Consider the following 17,336-nt stretch of genomic DNA (forward strand, 5'->3'; position numbering starts at 1 on the left):
CATATCTGCAGCTGACAAACCAGAGCAGATGGAATCATTTTCTCCTCCCCAAACATTCCTTGCACTTTCACACAGGCATGACTTTTTTTACTGTCTTTTCTCTACATGAATTTTTTTATCCAATTTTATATGAGTGTTGCTTGATGATACATCCTCTCTAATGCCTGTTTATATTTGCATGCCTATCTTTTACATATTATTTTTATTTATTGCTTTTGTCTATCTTTCATTTCAGATTTGAACTTCGAATGCAGGGAAGACCTGTTTTATTTTGTAGCTCTCTTGTCACATTGTAGGCATTCAACTAATGAACTAGATATAATGTCAATTCAAGGCTTAGCTTTGTATCCTTCTTTGAGATCTTGCAAACAAAAGTCCTGACCTACGTTAGCAGAGACATTTACTTCTGAAACCAAACCCATTCCTAAGACAGAGTTTAGACAGACAGGGGATCTGTAGCCGAACCATTGACATTAACACAATTGGGTTCAGTTTAGAGTCAAGGTGATTCAGTATAAGAAAAAACAAACAAACAAAATCAAACAGAAAACCTAAAACAGATCTAGATGTTCCATTAGTGCTGCTAAATAAGCTGTGTTCTGATAATAGGGGTTGATCTGAGACAGGGGAAAGCAGTTAATGTAGGACTAATCCAAGTCTGGAGTGAAGAAATAGACATCTTTTGGTCCTGAATGCATTTTCCAGATGTATTTATCATACTACATAAATAACGAGCAAAGCATGGAACTGGCGCTGTAATTTCTATTCACACATCCTGCGGATAAGAAAGGTCCGTTCACATGAGAGAAACTTGGAGATGAAATGCTGATCAAACATCACAATGTTGGCCAGAGTTTTGCAAGTCACACAAAGAAAAACTGGCTGTTTTGAGCATAATAATCGGTCATAGAAAATTATTTTGAAAATCCAAAATCCCTGAAGAATTTAGAATGTGATGAAAAGCTACAGTCAAAATGGTCAGCACGCACTTAAAAAGTAGGGAGAAAACTAAGCCTGTTTAAGATGGGGTTCGGCATAGTAAGGGATTTACAGTCAAGCGTGAATTCAGTCAAGTGAGTGAGTAGTAACTGACGTCTGTTCTTATAATTAAAATTGTATCTATAAATTGAAAAAAAAAAAATCCCTCCAGGATTGTCCCAATTATATTCACTTATCAGAAGCAAAATATGACAGCTTCATAAAAACAAGATTTTTTTTTTTCTCTGACCCATGAAGGTTATTAGAACCCTGGACAAATTCAAAATCAAGTGGAGGAAATTGCTTTATTCTGTGCCAGTTTAATAAAAGCCTAGAAGGGCAATTCTGAATTAGAGGCTTACATGTGTTTTAGTCTCACGTTTATTATCTTTTCCAGTAAAGAATTTCACCCATAGCCTCTGAAAACTGAGCAGCTGGCTTCAGCTGATTGATGGGTCTGTTTTATGACAACAACAAACTGCAAATGAGCTAGCTTTTTGCCGTTGCTTCTGTTTCATTCGCTGTCTTATGAGAAGCTTCCATCTGTAACTCTGTTAGTCACTGAAATGCTAACCCACACTTTAGAAGATATTACACATTTCCATCTACCTGACTTTTTCTTTTATTGAATACATATTAACACTATCTTAAAGAAATGCAAGAAAAGCTCGAGTAGTCCGGAAGATCTCCTTCCTCCAAAATATGAAGAGTGGGCAGCGAGAGCCTCTTGCCATTTCGGTGCCTTCTGTGACTCATACATTTATTTAAGCAATCATTACGAGCCCTGCTCTTCTCTCTGCCTGGGGCACACAGGTGCACAGAACATAGCTCCTGCCCTCAAGGGGCTATGCAGAGTCTAATTTGAGGATGGATAATAAAAGTAAACAACTACTATGTTCTAATTTAAAAGCAAGAAAACTATAGGACTGGTGAGTGAGCAAGAAGAAGTCTTTCATAAGTAGGTCAGGGAAGAGCTCACTGAGGAGATAACATGTAAGCAGAAATTAATAAAGGGAGCGAGTGACCCTGTTTGACTCTAAAGAAAGAATATGCCAGGCAAAGAAGAAGCAAGGCCAGTGGCCACAAACTGGGACCAATAAAAACTGGGACTTTTGTTTTTAAGAAACCTAGAGCACCAAAGTGACTGGAATGGGATGAGCATATAGACATCTAAGAAAAGGGACTTGTATTTTTAGCCAGTTAGGCAAGGGCTAACTGTGCAATACTTAGAATACATCCACTAAGATTGCACATTGTTAAAATTTGTAAAATGTTTTAGAAATAACTACAAATAAAATGTATTGGGAGTATTGACTAAGGTAATATATGTGAATAGTATGTGAACATACTACACAAATACTGGTGTTAACCATTTGTCATACTAGTTCTCTGTATCTATACAGGTGGTCTTTTAATATTTTGAGTTATAGATGAGGCATCTGATTTTATTATCTTGAGTTGTGTACACAATCTCAATATTAGATGTATAATTTCTGAGGCAACTTCAGTGAAAATACATGAGAACATTTTATGTTTATGTTCATGTTAATAACATTTGAAGTATAAAAGGAAGTAGGATGTATTTTTTTTTTTTATCCTCACCCAAGGACATTTTTGCACCTATTTGCAGATAGAGCAGGAAGGAGAGAGGGAGGAAGAGAGAGAGAAACATCAATGTGAGAGAGACACAATGAATGGTCGCCAACCACACGACCCCAACCAGGGCCAGGGACAAACTGCAACCGAGGCACGTGCCCTTAGCGGGAACCGAACCCGGGACTCTCTGTCCGCAGGCCGATGCTCTAACAGCTGAGCCAAACAGGCCAGGGCTAGGATATATTTTTATACCCCCACCAAAAATCCTAGAGTGCAACAGTATCTCAAGATTATGTGAAACATCAACATAAATATTAAAAGAACATCAGTGAGAAAATTTTGATCATACCTTAGCATAATGTTGAAAAAGGATGTTTGTTTTCCTCTGGCACTTTTTTCCTCCAATTTTTCATGTTGTAGTAAAATACTCCTTACATAAAATTTATCATTTTAATTATTTTTTGTTTTGTTTTTATTTTTTGACATGAAAAAAATATTATTTGTTGCAATTTTTATTAATTTATTTTTAAAGGTACTGCTGAGTGGTATTAAGTACATTAATATTGCTGTGCAAACACCCCCACCATCCATCTTGTCATCTTTCAAGACTGATATTCTGTATCCCTGAAACCATAACTCCCCTTGCCCCTGGCAACCACTTCTACTTTCTATCTCTGATTTTGACTACACTGAGTACCTCAAGTAAGTGGAATTACACAGTATTTTTTAATTTTGTGATTGGGTTATTTCACTTAGCACAATGTCTTCAAAGTCCATCCACATTGTAGCATGTCACAATTCCCTTCCATTTTAAGACTGAATGATTTTCCTTGCATGTACCTACCACATTTTGCTTATCCATTCATCTGTGTGGTTATGGGTGGCTTCCACATTTTAGCTTCTGTGAATGATGTTGACATGAATATGGGTGTACAGATATCTCTTCATGATCCTACTTTAAATTACTTTGGGTACATATCCAGAGGTAAAATTGTTGAATCGGACAGTAATTGAATTTTTAATTTTTGAACCACTGAATTGTTTTTCTTAGTTGCACCATTTTACATTCCAACCAACAGTGCACAAAGGTTTTGATTTCTTTACATCTTCACCAACTCTTATCTTATGCATTTTAAGAGTAACTGTTTCATCAGGTGTGAAGTGATAACTCACTGTGGTTTTGAGCTGCATTTCTCAAATGGTTAGTGATACTGAACAAATTTCATATTGTTTTTGGCCATTTGTATAATTTCTTTGGAGAAATATCTATTCAAGTTCTTAGCCCATTTTTGAATTGAGTTGTTTGTTTTTATATTCTTGAGTTTTAGCTGTTACCTCTATATTCTAGATATTAATTCCTTGTGAGATATATGATTTGAAAATATTTTCTATCATTCTGTGAGTTGTTTTGTTTTTACTCTATTAGTATTATCTTTTGATACACATTTTTATAAAATCCAATTTGTTTATTTTTTATTTTGTTTTCCATGTCTTCAGTGTCATATCCAAGAAGTCACAACAAAAGCTAACATTGTAAAGCATTGACCCTGTATTTTCTTCTAACAGTTTTATAGTTTTAGAACTTACAAAGAGGTCTTTGACCACATTAAGTTAATTTTTGTATATAATGTTAAGGAAAGGTTGAATTTTCTATATTTTAATGGGATTATTCTTTCCTCATTGAATGGCTTTGGCCCCCTTGTCAAAAATCACTTGACCATATATATAAGGGTTTGTTTCTGGGCTCTCTGTTCTATTCCATTCTATTGTCAACATGTCTGTCCTTATGGCAGTACACACTGTTTTAATTAGATTACTGTCACTGTGTAGTAAGTTTTGGAAAGAGGAGAGGATGTATGATGCCTCCAGCTTTGTTTTTCTTTTTCAACAGTGTTTTCAGTTTGTTAGGTATTTTTATCATAATTTTTTTTTTAATATTGTCAAATACTTTTTTTTACATTAACTGGATAAGTATTTGTGTTTTTATTTTGTTCTGTTAATGTATATTACATTGATGTATTTTTGTATGTTGAACTGTCCCTGTGTTCCAGAAATAAATCCCACTTGAATATGGTGTATACTCCTTTTACTGTGCTGATGAATTCAGTTTGTTAGTATTTTGTTGAGTTTTGTTGCATCAGTGTTAGTAAAGGATATTGGTCTGATGTTTTCGTATAATGTCTTTATCTTACTTTGGTAACAGAGTAATGCAGGCCTCATAGGATAATTTTAAATGCATGTCTTCCTTTTTCAAATTTTTTTGAAAAGTTTGAGAAAAAAAATATTATTTCTTCTCTATTTTTTTTATTTTATTCTTTGTTATTGTTGTTAATCCTCACTTGAGGATATTTTTCCAACTGATTTTTAGAGAGAGTGAAAGGGAGGAAGGGAGAAAGAGAGAGAGATAAATGTCAATGTGAGAGAGAAACATCGATTGGTTGCCTCCTACATGCATCCAAACCTGGGCTAGGAATCAAACCTGCAACCCAAATATGTGCCCTTGACCAGGCATCAAACCCAGGACCCTTTGGTCTGTGGGTTCATGCTCTAACCATTGAGCACACTGGCTAGCAAATGTTATTTTTCTGTAAATGTTTGATAGATTTCACCAGTGAAGCCTGTAGGTCCAGGGCTCTATTCTTTGTGGGTATATTATTGTTTCCTATTTCAATATCTGGACTAATTATAGTTCTATTCAGATTTTATGTTTCTTCATTATTTAATATTTTAGTATTTTGTTTCTAGGCATTTGTCCATTTCATCTAAGTTATTCAATTTATTAGTATACAATTATTCATAGTATTCTCTTATCCTATTCATTTCCATATAATTATTATTAATATTCCCACTTTCATTTCTTATTTTACTAGCTTGAATCTTCTTTTTTTTCTGTTTTTATTTAATATAACTAAATGTTTGACATTTTTTTTTATTTTTCAGGAACAAACTTTTGGTGTTGTTCAGCAAAAGAGGGGGAGGGGGAGGGAGGGAGAGAGAGAGAGAGAAACATCAATGTGAGAGAGACACATCAATTGGTTGCCACCCGCACCACCAGGGTCGGGACCGAACCACAACCAAGGTACATGCCCTTGACCAGAATCAAACTTGTGACTCTGGTCCATGATTCAAAGCTCTAACCACTGATCCAAACTGACCAGGGCTCCTTATGTTTTTATAATCTCCATTTCATTTATTTCTGATCTAATTTTTATTATTTTCTTTATTCTGTGAGCTTTGTGTTCAGCTTTATTTTTTTTTTGCTAGTTCTTTAAAGAGAGGTTGTGGATTTAAATCATTTTTTCTTTCTTAACACAAGCATTTATAGCTCATAATGTCCCCCTTAGCAATGATTTTACTGCATTCCATAAGTATTAGTCTGTTGTGTTTTTGTTTGCATTTGTCCAGGTATTTCCTAATTTTCCTTGTGATTTCTTTTTTTTTTTGAAACATTAATTGTATAAGAGTATTTTGTTTACCAGAAATTTGTAAATTTTTGTTTTCCTTCTATTATGGGCTTCTAACTTCATTTTATGATACTTATCTTTTTCAATTTACTGAGACTGAATTTGCGACCTAGTACATGTTCATCCTGGAAAATATATCATGTACACTTGAGAAAAAAGTATATTTTGTTGTTGAGTAAAGGGTTCTGTATATTTCTGTTAAATCTATTTGGTTTATTGTGCTGTTTAAGTACTCTGTTTTCTTATTTATTTTTGGTGTGGTTACTCTACCCATTCTGTAAAGTGAGGCATTGAAATCTCCAATTATTATTCTAGAATTGTTTATTTTTTCAATTCATGCTGCATATATTATAATGGTCTACTATTAGGTGCATCAATGTTGGTAGTTGCTGTATTTAACCTTCTATTAAACTATGAAGTCATTTTTGTCTTTTGTAAACTTTTTAAAGTTTATATTTGTCTCATATTAGTGAATCCACCTCTAATTTAAATTTATACCATCTTAATTTGAATAATATGTAACAACTCTGTTCCTTCAATGTATCTGTAACTTTTTTATTTTTTGATGTCATAAAATTCATCAGCAAGCATTGTTTGTTCAAAAACATAATTTAACAATTTTTAACATATTAGTCTCTTAAATTATGCATAAAACATAATGCAAAGTTATAAAGCTAAGTTACAAAAATACTTTTTATACTTGCTGTGTATTTACCTTTCCTGTGCCCTCCCCCCTCCCAGCCATACAACTTTGAGTTACTGTCTAGTGTCCTTATGTTTCAACTTGCAAGATGTCTTCTAGCATTTCTGACAGGGCAGGTCTAATGGTAACAAACTCCCTCAGCTTTTCTTTATCTGAGAAAGTCTTAATTTCACCCTCACTTTTGAAGAACAGTTTTGCCAGACACAGGTTTTTTAGTTGATTGCTTCTTCTTTTAGTACTTTGAATATGTCTGTACACTGCCTCCTGGCTGCTCAAGTTTCTGATTAGACAATTGCTGATTATCTTATCTAGGGTCCCACATATGTGATGAGTCACTTGTCTCCTGATGAATTGAAGAATCTCTCTTATCTCTGGCTTTCTACAATTTTATTACCACGTGTTTGATGTGGGACTCTTGAAGTTTGCTGAGCTTCTTCAATATTTATATTCAAATCTGTTATCAAATGACTTTTAGTCATTATTTCTTCATATATTGTCTCTTCGTCTTTCCCTTTCTTCTCTTCCTGGGACTCCCACAGCACATATATCCATATAGTTGATTGTGTCCTACAGGTCACTTAGACTGTCTTCACTTTTTTGTTGTTATTCTTTTGACTTAATAATTTCAATGGTCCTATCTTCAAGTTTGCTGATTCTGTCTTCTGTCTGCTAAAAGTATTATACTTTTCTGTCACAGACCTTGTTTTTGCCTTCATTTTAAATTTTCTGTATCTTTACTTATATTTCCATTTTGTTCATAAATATATATTTTTTACTCTTGCCATATCTTTTATCAGTTCTTTTAGCATTTTCAAGTCTTTAAAAATAGCTTAGTAGATATGCCAAGTTTCTCTAAGGGATAGTTTCTGTTGAATCCTCCATCCCACATGGGCCAGACTGTTCTGTTTTTGTGTTGGACTAGTAATATTTTTTTGTTAGAAACTGGACATTTTTTGTCTAATAATATGGTAAAATCTGGAAATCAAATTTTCCGACTCTCCCAGTGTTTGTTATTTTCTATTTGTATGCATTGGATATTTTACTTCTGTAAGTTCTCTCTGTGCTAAAGATCAATTTGAGATGTAAACTTGAGGTCTTCCTAGTTTTTTTTCTGAACCTGTGCATTTCTCTGAGTATACAAGGCGACTTTCCAATTTTCCCCACATATGCATTTGTTTATCAATATTCTGGTGTTTATTGTCATTTTCCCAAATAGGGAAATAGAAAAAATAAAGAGAGCAGGAGGGTTTAAGGTGCTGGCTCTTTAAATCATCCAGATGGTACTTAGCTGGAGGGGAGAAACTTGCAAACTAGAGAGAAGGTACTGCAAGAATGGTTGATCCCTCTGTGTCTGTATTTCTGTGACTACTAGAAACAGCAATAAGTAATCATGTCCCTGATGTTTGGAGGACAGGGTGATTGGTGCCCACCCTGAATCCTGAAAGCTGATATTAAAAGTGTACAGGGCTAGAAGGTTGGGGTTAATAGTCTCTGTCTAACAAAGAGTTGAAATTGATAAAAATTAACCATAGTTAAACATCTAAGTATTTCCTAGAATTTGCAAGCCTTAAACTTAATTCAGAATTTGAAAATAGTCATATCATGCAGACTAAGCCTGTGTACTCATCTGGTGGAGAGATTGTATTTTCTTAGTGCTTCTTACTCTGCCATCTTCTCAGAATTCCATTCTTCTAGTACTTTTCAATTAATTTTAAATTTAGTTCCCTAACCTCATAAAACTTGTGAATATCATTGAATATGTATGTTGTGTCCCCCCCTTTATTTCATTTTCTGAAATAAAAATAATTAAGCAACAGAAAGCATCCTCAATTGTGTATCCCACTTACTAGGAAGTGACTCTTTTCATCTACAAACCAAATACTTTGGGTTCAGTTTCAACCCTGTAAAGAGCTCAAAGCATGTTTTTTTTTCCTTTAGAAATTATGTTGAAAAGACCTAGAAAAATACAAGCCAATACTTCATTATTGCTTCCATAAGTGCAAAGTCAATTAGAAGCATATATAGTGCATTTTATCAGAGTGCTGCCAAGATAAAAATTTAATGGAGAGAAATTTTTGGTAAAATTTATTTGCATTATTTTCTGAATACAATTATTTTATTTATTTATATATTTTTTATCCTCACCCGAGGACATTTTTCCATTTTTTGTTCAGGTAGAGTGGGAGGGAGAGAGAGGAACAGAGAGAGAGAGAGAAACATCGATGTGAAAGGAACACATCGAGTGGCTGCCACCCGCACAACCGACCAGGGCCGGGGACAAACTGCAACCGAGGTACACGTCCTTAGCGGGAACCGAACCCGGGTCTCTCAGGACCGCAGGCCGACGCTCTAACCGCTGAACCAAACCTGCCAGGGTGAATACAATTATTTTAAATTTTGAGTTGTAAGGCAAAACATAGTTGGTTTCATACATTCTTAAAAATCACCATAGACATATTTTAAAGAACTTCCTCATGAATATGTGGTATAGGTATATCCTTCTCCCTGTCTGGTATTTATCTCTTTAAAAGTCTTTGCTTGCCCAGCCAGTGTGGCTCAGTGGTTGAGTGTCAATCGCATGTACTGAGAGGTTGCCAGTTCAATTCCTGGTCAGTGCACATGCCCAGGTTGTAGGCCAGGTCTCTGGTGGGGACATGCAGTAGGTGGCCGGTCAATATTCTTTCTCAGCCATGTTTCTTTCTCTCTCCCTTTCCCTTCTTCTCTCTTTCAAGTCAATAAAGAAAAAAAAAAGTATTTTCTTAAGTAATTGCTGTTGCTGAACCATCCATGTGATTCTTAAAAGCTTCTCATTCTGCCCTATTTCAATGGATAAATTCCTGAAAGTAGAAATTATAAGTTCTGCAAAATTTTAGAGTTTAGCATGTAGTGCCAAACTCCTAGCATAGCTGCTTACCATGACTCAATGGTGATGACAAATCACTTTTATTAAATTTACCCTGGGAATCAGCTGCTTTATAATGAAGCAAATAATCTCTACCAAAATATTTTATAGACTGTTTCCACATATTGAAGGGAAATAAAAATTTGAAACAATTATCTAGATGAGTTTGGTTTAAAATTTCCCTTGCTTGAGTCATAATGGATACCCAAGCCAAAGTGTACTTCAGACCTCCTAACCTATTCTAGGAACAGAATAACTCATTAAGCCTTTCTCGATCAAACTGTTGAAAATAGTTTTACTATAACCCCTAGAAGAAAAGGGAAATTAGAAAGAAAGGAAGCTCAAATCCTACTTTGCTTTCCAGTGAAACAACTCATACAAATACAACATATTATACTGCCCAGTCCTGCATCTCAAACCATCTACTAATGGTGATGGTAATGACCTTGAGTGTCACAAGATTTTGTTAACAAAGTTTGCATTGGTATTTTTGTTCAGTAAAGCAGGTAATTTTCCCAAAATTATTTGAACAATTTATTTAACAAGAATTGAAGAAAAAGAAAATGACTGTTACCTAATATTTTGATGAATAATTTCCTCCAAAAATGTTCATAAGCATGTCATTTTTATACGTGATAAAAAATCTTATATGTAATTTGGAAAAACTGAGTGTTGTTGATTCTAAGATGATACAAATGCAGGGTCTCGATGAAGAATATTTGTTGAAGACGGAGACAACCATCTCGTACTTGAGCAGGAAGAAGACATGGCTATTATAGTCCAAAAGAGCAGTGTGGGTTCACAGAAAGTAGTAATAAAGTCAAGTGGAGAAGACGGGGGATGAATGAGGGTAGCAAATAAAAATAAATGTTTGCATGTAAAGTTGTATGAAAAAATGTTCCTAAGATCCTTAGTGTTATCCATCATGCAAAGCAGCCAATTTAGAGGAGTCACCTGCAGCTTTAACCCAGGAGTTGTATTTGGAGGTCTGCCAAGAATAATAGTTAAGAAGGATTGCCAAACCTGGTATGGGTGGGGCTAAAGCCAAAGAGAGCTATAAAGTCAACTTATATTAAATCAGAATTCTCACCTTTAATGAAAGTGAATTTATATATTAGTGTTTCTAAAAAGTTTTTATTCCGTGGTTCTTCATAATTTAGATAATTGCTTTGTGCCAAATGAATAGTTGGCTGGCTGTGTATTCTTTAGGAAATAACTTTGGAGAAATGGTTAGGGAGGAAGCATCACAGAGAAGACCGAAGGACCTGGATCGAGTCCTGATTGCTGCCCCGGTGAAGACATTAAGTATAATTGAATTACAAGTAACAGAAGTAGCACAGCACTTCTCTAACTTATCACAACCAATACATTGTAAAATGTAAACCATATCCAGATCATTTTCTTTTTTCTTTCATTCATTTCTTTATATTCATTCCTTCACTCACTTTCTCATTCCATAAAGCATTGTGTTTGTCTACCACATGAGAGACAATGTGTTAGACATTGAAAATAAAATGGTGAAGAAAAAAATAACCCATGTTCCCTGATGTTTTGGACATATTTTCAAAGAAGCAGAATGACAAAGAACAGAGAAATTGATTATTTTAAAATTGTGGTAAGTGCTTTGTTGGGTGAGGGAAAAGAAGGAGAGAAGGAGGGAGGGAGAGAAAGAGGAAGGAAAAAAGTGAGAGACATAGGAGGGGTGTATTTTAGACAGGCTGGTCATGGGGTTGCCATTTTCAGTTTGAGATCTCTGAGAATTTCAATTTGGACAAGAAACAATGAAGCTCAGAAGGCACAGTGGTGGAATTACAATTTGGGTTACAAACAGGATTATAGCTTCTGTGTTGTATTTTCAGAATAAATTGTGGGATATAATCCTAATTCTACAAAAATACAACTTTTTGTCTACTCCACATCTGCAACCCTGTAGCTGCGTACATCAGGAGAAAAAGGTCTCACAAAGTTGGTCCCCTTGAAATTATGACTAGTTACTGCAAATGGGCTTCTAATGCCACTGAGCCATAAAACTGTTTCCCAGCCCTTCCACTCTCCCACTGCCTAAGATGTCATACCCTTCTTTTCTCACCCCCCACCACTTTGTCTACATATTCACTCTCAGTTAATGACCTCACTTCTTATACCACTGAGAAAAATAAAAGAATCAGAATAGAACTTCCATACGGCCCAATTCAACACCTGTGCCTCCAAGGGATATTAGAAGCAATTGTTCACTGGTCTAAATGAGAGTATTTAAGACAGATGAAAGGTAGCATAAGCCTTACTCTTGTATAAATGGTTTAAATTTTTCATGCATGGGTCATGGTTTAGCTTCCTCTTATTCCTGCCAATCATTGATTCTTACCTGACTCAGCCTTCTAATCAAATGACTGGCCCGATGTCCCAAATCCTCAGAATGAAGAGACAGTTATCTCTCTTGGAGTGGCCAGATTGTGAAAGAAGAGCCATAAATCCCCCATTTATTAAAATTTCCAGAGGCTATTTGTCCAAAGTACCAGATAATTGCTACAATGCTAAATAAGTTGACAATAGTTCATAACAAAGAATTAGATTTTTCTGTTTTGAAATCATAATAGTTACTCACACAGAGCAAAAGCATTGCAAGAATAGAGGATCCTATGGAGAAAACAATATGATTCTAATATTGGGAAATGGCTGGGGGAACTGGATCTCAAAAATACAGACTCTACCTAAATTTAATTGTGCAGCTCATGGAAGTGACCCAATAGCTGTTATAATGGTAACTGAAGACTAGACTCAACCTGCCTCTGATTATTAGGTCACAAAATACTGTATCTTTTTAGTTTTACACACAATTTTCAGCAATATAGCTTACATGCATACATATTTATTGAGGTTACATTGGTTTATAACATGTAAGTTTCAGGTATACAACATTATAATTCAACATTTATTTACGCTACAGCATGACCACCAAAGGTCTAGTTTCCATTTGTCACCATGCAACTGACTCTCCTGACTCATTTTGTCCTCCTCTCACCCCCCTTCCCTCTGGTGCCCATCAATCTGCTGTCTGTATCTATGAGTTTGTCTTTGTTTAATAGCTTATATTGTCATCTGGTTCTCGGCTATCCATTCCTCCCTACACACACTCACACACACACACACACACACACACACACACATAGTTACAAATAAAAATTGTGTTACTAGCTTTTCTGTGTCTCACCTTATTAATATACACAGACAATCCTTACTGACCAGACTATGTACACATAAGGTTGGTGCCCACATTTGCATGAGAACATTTGTCAACCAGCACAGATTTAAAGGATGACCAATATGCCTAAAACCACATAGCTGGCAAATTATTTATTTTTCACCCTTTTCAAGCTTCTGATTCTTCAAGACATTAGACCCTCCTTGAACCCAGGACTCCAGCTCTTTCTATATGCCCAGACAGATATGAGCTGGCTGACATTTTAGGCTACGAGCGAGTGGGGAAGAGGTGGAGCGTTTCACAACTCTAGGCGAGTTCAAGGGTCGTTTCTGTGCTGTGGGTGTTCTTGTGAGAAGGAGTTCCTGTCTGAGCAGGCGTCACATCCTTAAAAAAATAGCTTAAGTTTCCATAATACCATTTCTTTGGGCAGTTTCGGCAAGTAAATTATTTCTACAACTGTCAATTTAACTGCTGTCTATATTTTTCTGGAGAAGCACATTCTGTACAGTATGCCTTCTACATCATTTTTAGGTCATGTTGTTTGCTTTGTTTGCACAGCTAATCCACCTGCATTGATCCCACAGTTCTGATGAGTTTACTCATGCTATGCCACCAAGGAAAACAAAAAACTGGTAGAGCAAATTGCAAAGAGAAAGAGAACGAGGTTAAAGAGATTCTTAGACTGACCCGTAATAACCCAGGAAGGAGCATTTAACATGGCACTGTCATTGATTTCTTAAGAATGCCAGGGATTCTTTCTTTCTCTACACTGACAAACTGGGAGCTCTGGATTCATGGAAGTGAGTTACTACTTGCATACTAAGTTTATTGCCTGTCTCTGGTGCAGCTTTTATCAGGGATGTTAGACAGAAAGAGTGCTCTGTCTCTCTCATTGTGTTTATCTCTATTGTATTCCCACATGTGCTGTTAGTAGAGAAAATATAATTATTTAGCACTGTAATTTTGCTTCCAGCAAGTTCTAATTATAGCACTTTGGCAGAGTGAATACTGACAGTATTTTGTTGTTGAACAGTCTGTGGAAGGGGCTGAGTTATTCTTGTTTCATCAAGTATTGTATAAAAGTGGAGATGAGGGAGGACTAATTTTCCCCCGAAAAGTACAATGAGTTACTATTTGAACAAAGTCATAGAATTCATTTTTTCTTATTTCTCTATTATACATAGTTTTACATTGCATCCATTGCCTTCCTTGCAGACTTATGCACAATTATGCTTTTTAAATAAAATATAAAATTTGTTTAGACATTGAAGTTAAAGGTTAAAATAATTGAATTTAAAACAGAAATTTTTTATTTTGTAATTTAATGGTCCTTTTCTCATTACCATCTTTAATTTATAAAATCATTGTATTTAATACAGTAATCTCTGTTAAAGGCTAGAGATTGTGATAGAATATTCCATTATTTATTGAGATTAGTATACCAAATTATATACCATACATAAAATGGACTGATATGAAAATATCTTAAATATAAAATAATAATTGAAAGGTGGATTAAATCTGTATATGGAATATTAAATGCAAAGTATATCCTAACTGAACAAACTAGAATTTCCAAAGAGAAATGTCACCTGAAATGACTACCATTATTTCTTCTGAGTTTTGTGTGTATTTTTATGTTTCTTTCTAATTGCTTCTTGAATTCTAATAGTATCTTCTATTGCAAGCTTACATGTAACCTGGTCTCTCTCTCTCTCTTTCTTTCAGAGAGGAATGATACATATTTTTGTTTTGTTTTGTTTCTTTTTTTTTTTTCTTTTTTTTTTGAGTGGGAGGGAGAGAGAGAACAGAGAGAGAGAGAGAAACATCGATGTGAAAGGGACACATCGAGTGGCCGCCACCCGCACAACCGACCAGGGCCGGGGACAAACTGCAACCGAGGTACGTGCCCTTAGCGGGAACCGAACCCGGGTCTCTCAGGACCACAGGCCGACGCTCTAACCGCTGAACCAAACTGGCCAGGGCTGTTTTGTTTTGTTTCAAATGAATGTATTTCCTTTCTAGAACAGAATGGGCCATGTTTGGGCTTAATTGAAAAATCATAACTAACACAATGATGTAAAAATTGAGGTTTTAACTAGCAACGATTTAACACCAGCCTTTTTGTAGAGAATTCAAAATAGGCAATCATCAAAATTTTTAGAAAACTACTCTTGCTACTGTTTTTTTTCTGGGAACCAAAATTAATCAGCAACTGAAATTCCCAGGAGATTTAATGCTTTTGGTGCAAAAGCAGTTATTTTCTCAGGTTACTTTATTGCAAAATGTTATATTAAGATGTCTCTCTTGTATATTTCCTATGCCTCAGTTTTCCTGATATTTGTCAACCTTCCCTAGCTCTGTGAAATTTACCAATTGATGTTTTTGTTGCAAACTCCAGATTATCATACTCCAATGAAATTACATATTTCTCTTATTTCCCATAGAAATTTTAGATTTTATTTTGTTAACTTCTGGCTTTACCTATAAAACCATTTCCTTTCATTCATATATAAATTCCAATAATATTTTTGGATTATTTATTGCATAGTATTTTTAAATGCATACTTCATGTCAGAAATTTATAAACAAATAAGAAATATTAAAAATTATAAATTATTTTTACTGAGATATAATTTACTAAATAAAAACTAGATAATATACACAATTATTAGGTTGGATAAATTTCGAAGACAAAACATTATTTTAGATTCACATTATTCCTGTAAAATTATGATAGTACATCATGGTGCATTTATTAAATTCATTTGAGTTTTATATAATAGGCTCTATATGCAAATAAAACACATGGACATAAAATTAGTAGAATAATGTTGATTTATACATTATTACTATTATTACCATTTTTCTAAGCATTGACCCATGCACCAAGAGATCACCGGTTAGATTCCTGGTCAGAGCACATGTCCAGGTTGTGGGGCAAATCCCCAGTAGGAGCATTCAGGAGGCGGCCAATTGATGTTCTCTCTCATAGATGTTTCTATCTCTCTCTCCCTCTCCCTTACTCTCTCTCTAAAATCAATTTATATATATATATATATATATATATATATATATATATATATATATATATAAAATCCAAATGCTGGCATTGTCCAGAAAAATTTAACAGGTTTACTTATATGGTTATAAGGTTGAACTGCTGAAACCTGTTCATTGAAACATTTTGATGCATGAATGCTTTATATATGTTAATTTTTTTTTAGAGAGAGAGAAAGAGGAAAGGAGAGAAAAACATCAGTGAGTCCAGCTGACTGGGGATCAAACCTGCTAATTTGGTGTATGAGGATGACCCTCTAGCCAACTGAGCTACCATCCAGGGCAAATTTCTTAGCCTTTCTTTTAAAAATTAATTAATTAATTAATTTTTGTTATACATCTTTCTCCTTTATCCTCCCAGACACCTCCTCCCTATCCCGCCCCCCTCCAGCATTTTTGTCTATGTCCATTGGTTACACATACATGCACACTGCCTTCCTCACCTGAACTTCGTCAGTTTGAGCCGTATTCCTTTCTATGTCTCTGGGTCTGTTTAATACATGGGACTACATCAAACTAAAAAGCTTCTGTACAGCAAAAGAAACAACCATCAAAATAGAAAAGAAACCCACTATATGGGAAAGTATAATTGCCAATGATACATCAGATAAGGGGTTTATTTCCATAATATATAGAGTGCTCATACAACTCAACAAAAGGAAGACAAAGAACCCAATTGAAAAATGGGCAGAGCACCTAAAAAGACACCTCTCAAAACAGGACATACAAATGGCCAAGAGACATAAAAAAATTCTCAGTGTCACTAGTCATCAGAGAGATGCAAATTAAAATGACTATAAGTTATCACCTCACACCTGCCAGAATGGCTGCCATCAACGAACCATCAAACAAGTGTTGGCAAGGGTGTGATAAAAGGGGGGACTCTAGTACACTGCTGGTGGGACTGCAGACTGGTGCAGCCACTGTGGAAAGCAATATGGTGTTTCCTCAACAAACTAAAAATTGAACTGCCATTTGACCCAGTGATCACACTGCTAGGAATATACCCTAAGAAGCCTGAGACACCAATGAGAAAGAATATATGTACCCTTATGTTCATAGCAGCAGTATTTATAATTGCTAAGATCTGGAAACAGCCCAAGTGTCCATCAATAGATGAGTAGATAAAAAAACTGTGGTACATTTACACAATGGAACACTATGCAGCTGTAAGAAAGAAAGAAAGATCTCTTATCCTTTGAGACGACGTGGAGGGACCTAGAGAATATTATGCTAAGCAAAATAAGCCAATCAGAAAAAGACAAATATTACATAATCTCATTTATTTGTTGAATATCATGAACAAAAAAAGCTGATGAACAAAAAATTATAAAAATTTTAAAAGTTTATTATAATTTTTATAAATTATTAAATTAATTAGAATGAATAATTAAAAAAAGAAGAAATCATATCTTATATGTGATATAATAT

This window comes from Molossus molossus, unplaced genomic scaffold (assembly GCF_014108415.1).
Source record: "Molossus molossus isolate mMolMol1 unplaced genomic scaffold, mMolMol1.p scaffold_m16_p_5, whole genome shotgun sequence".
Classification (NCBI taxonomy): domain Eukaryota; kingdom Metazoa; phylum Chordata; class Mammalia; order Chiroptera; family Molossidae; genus Molossus; species Molossus molossus.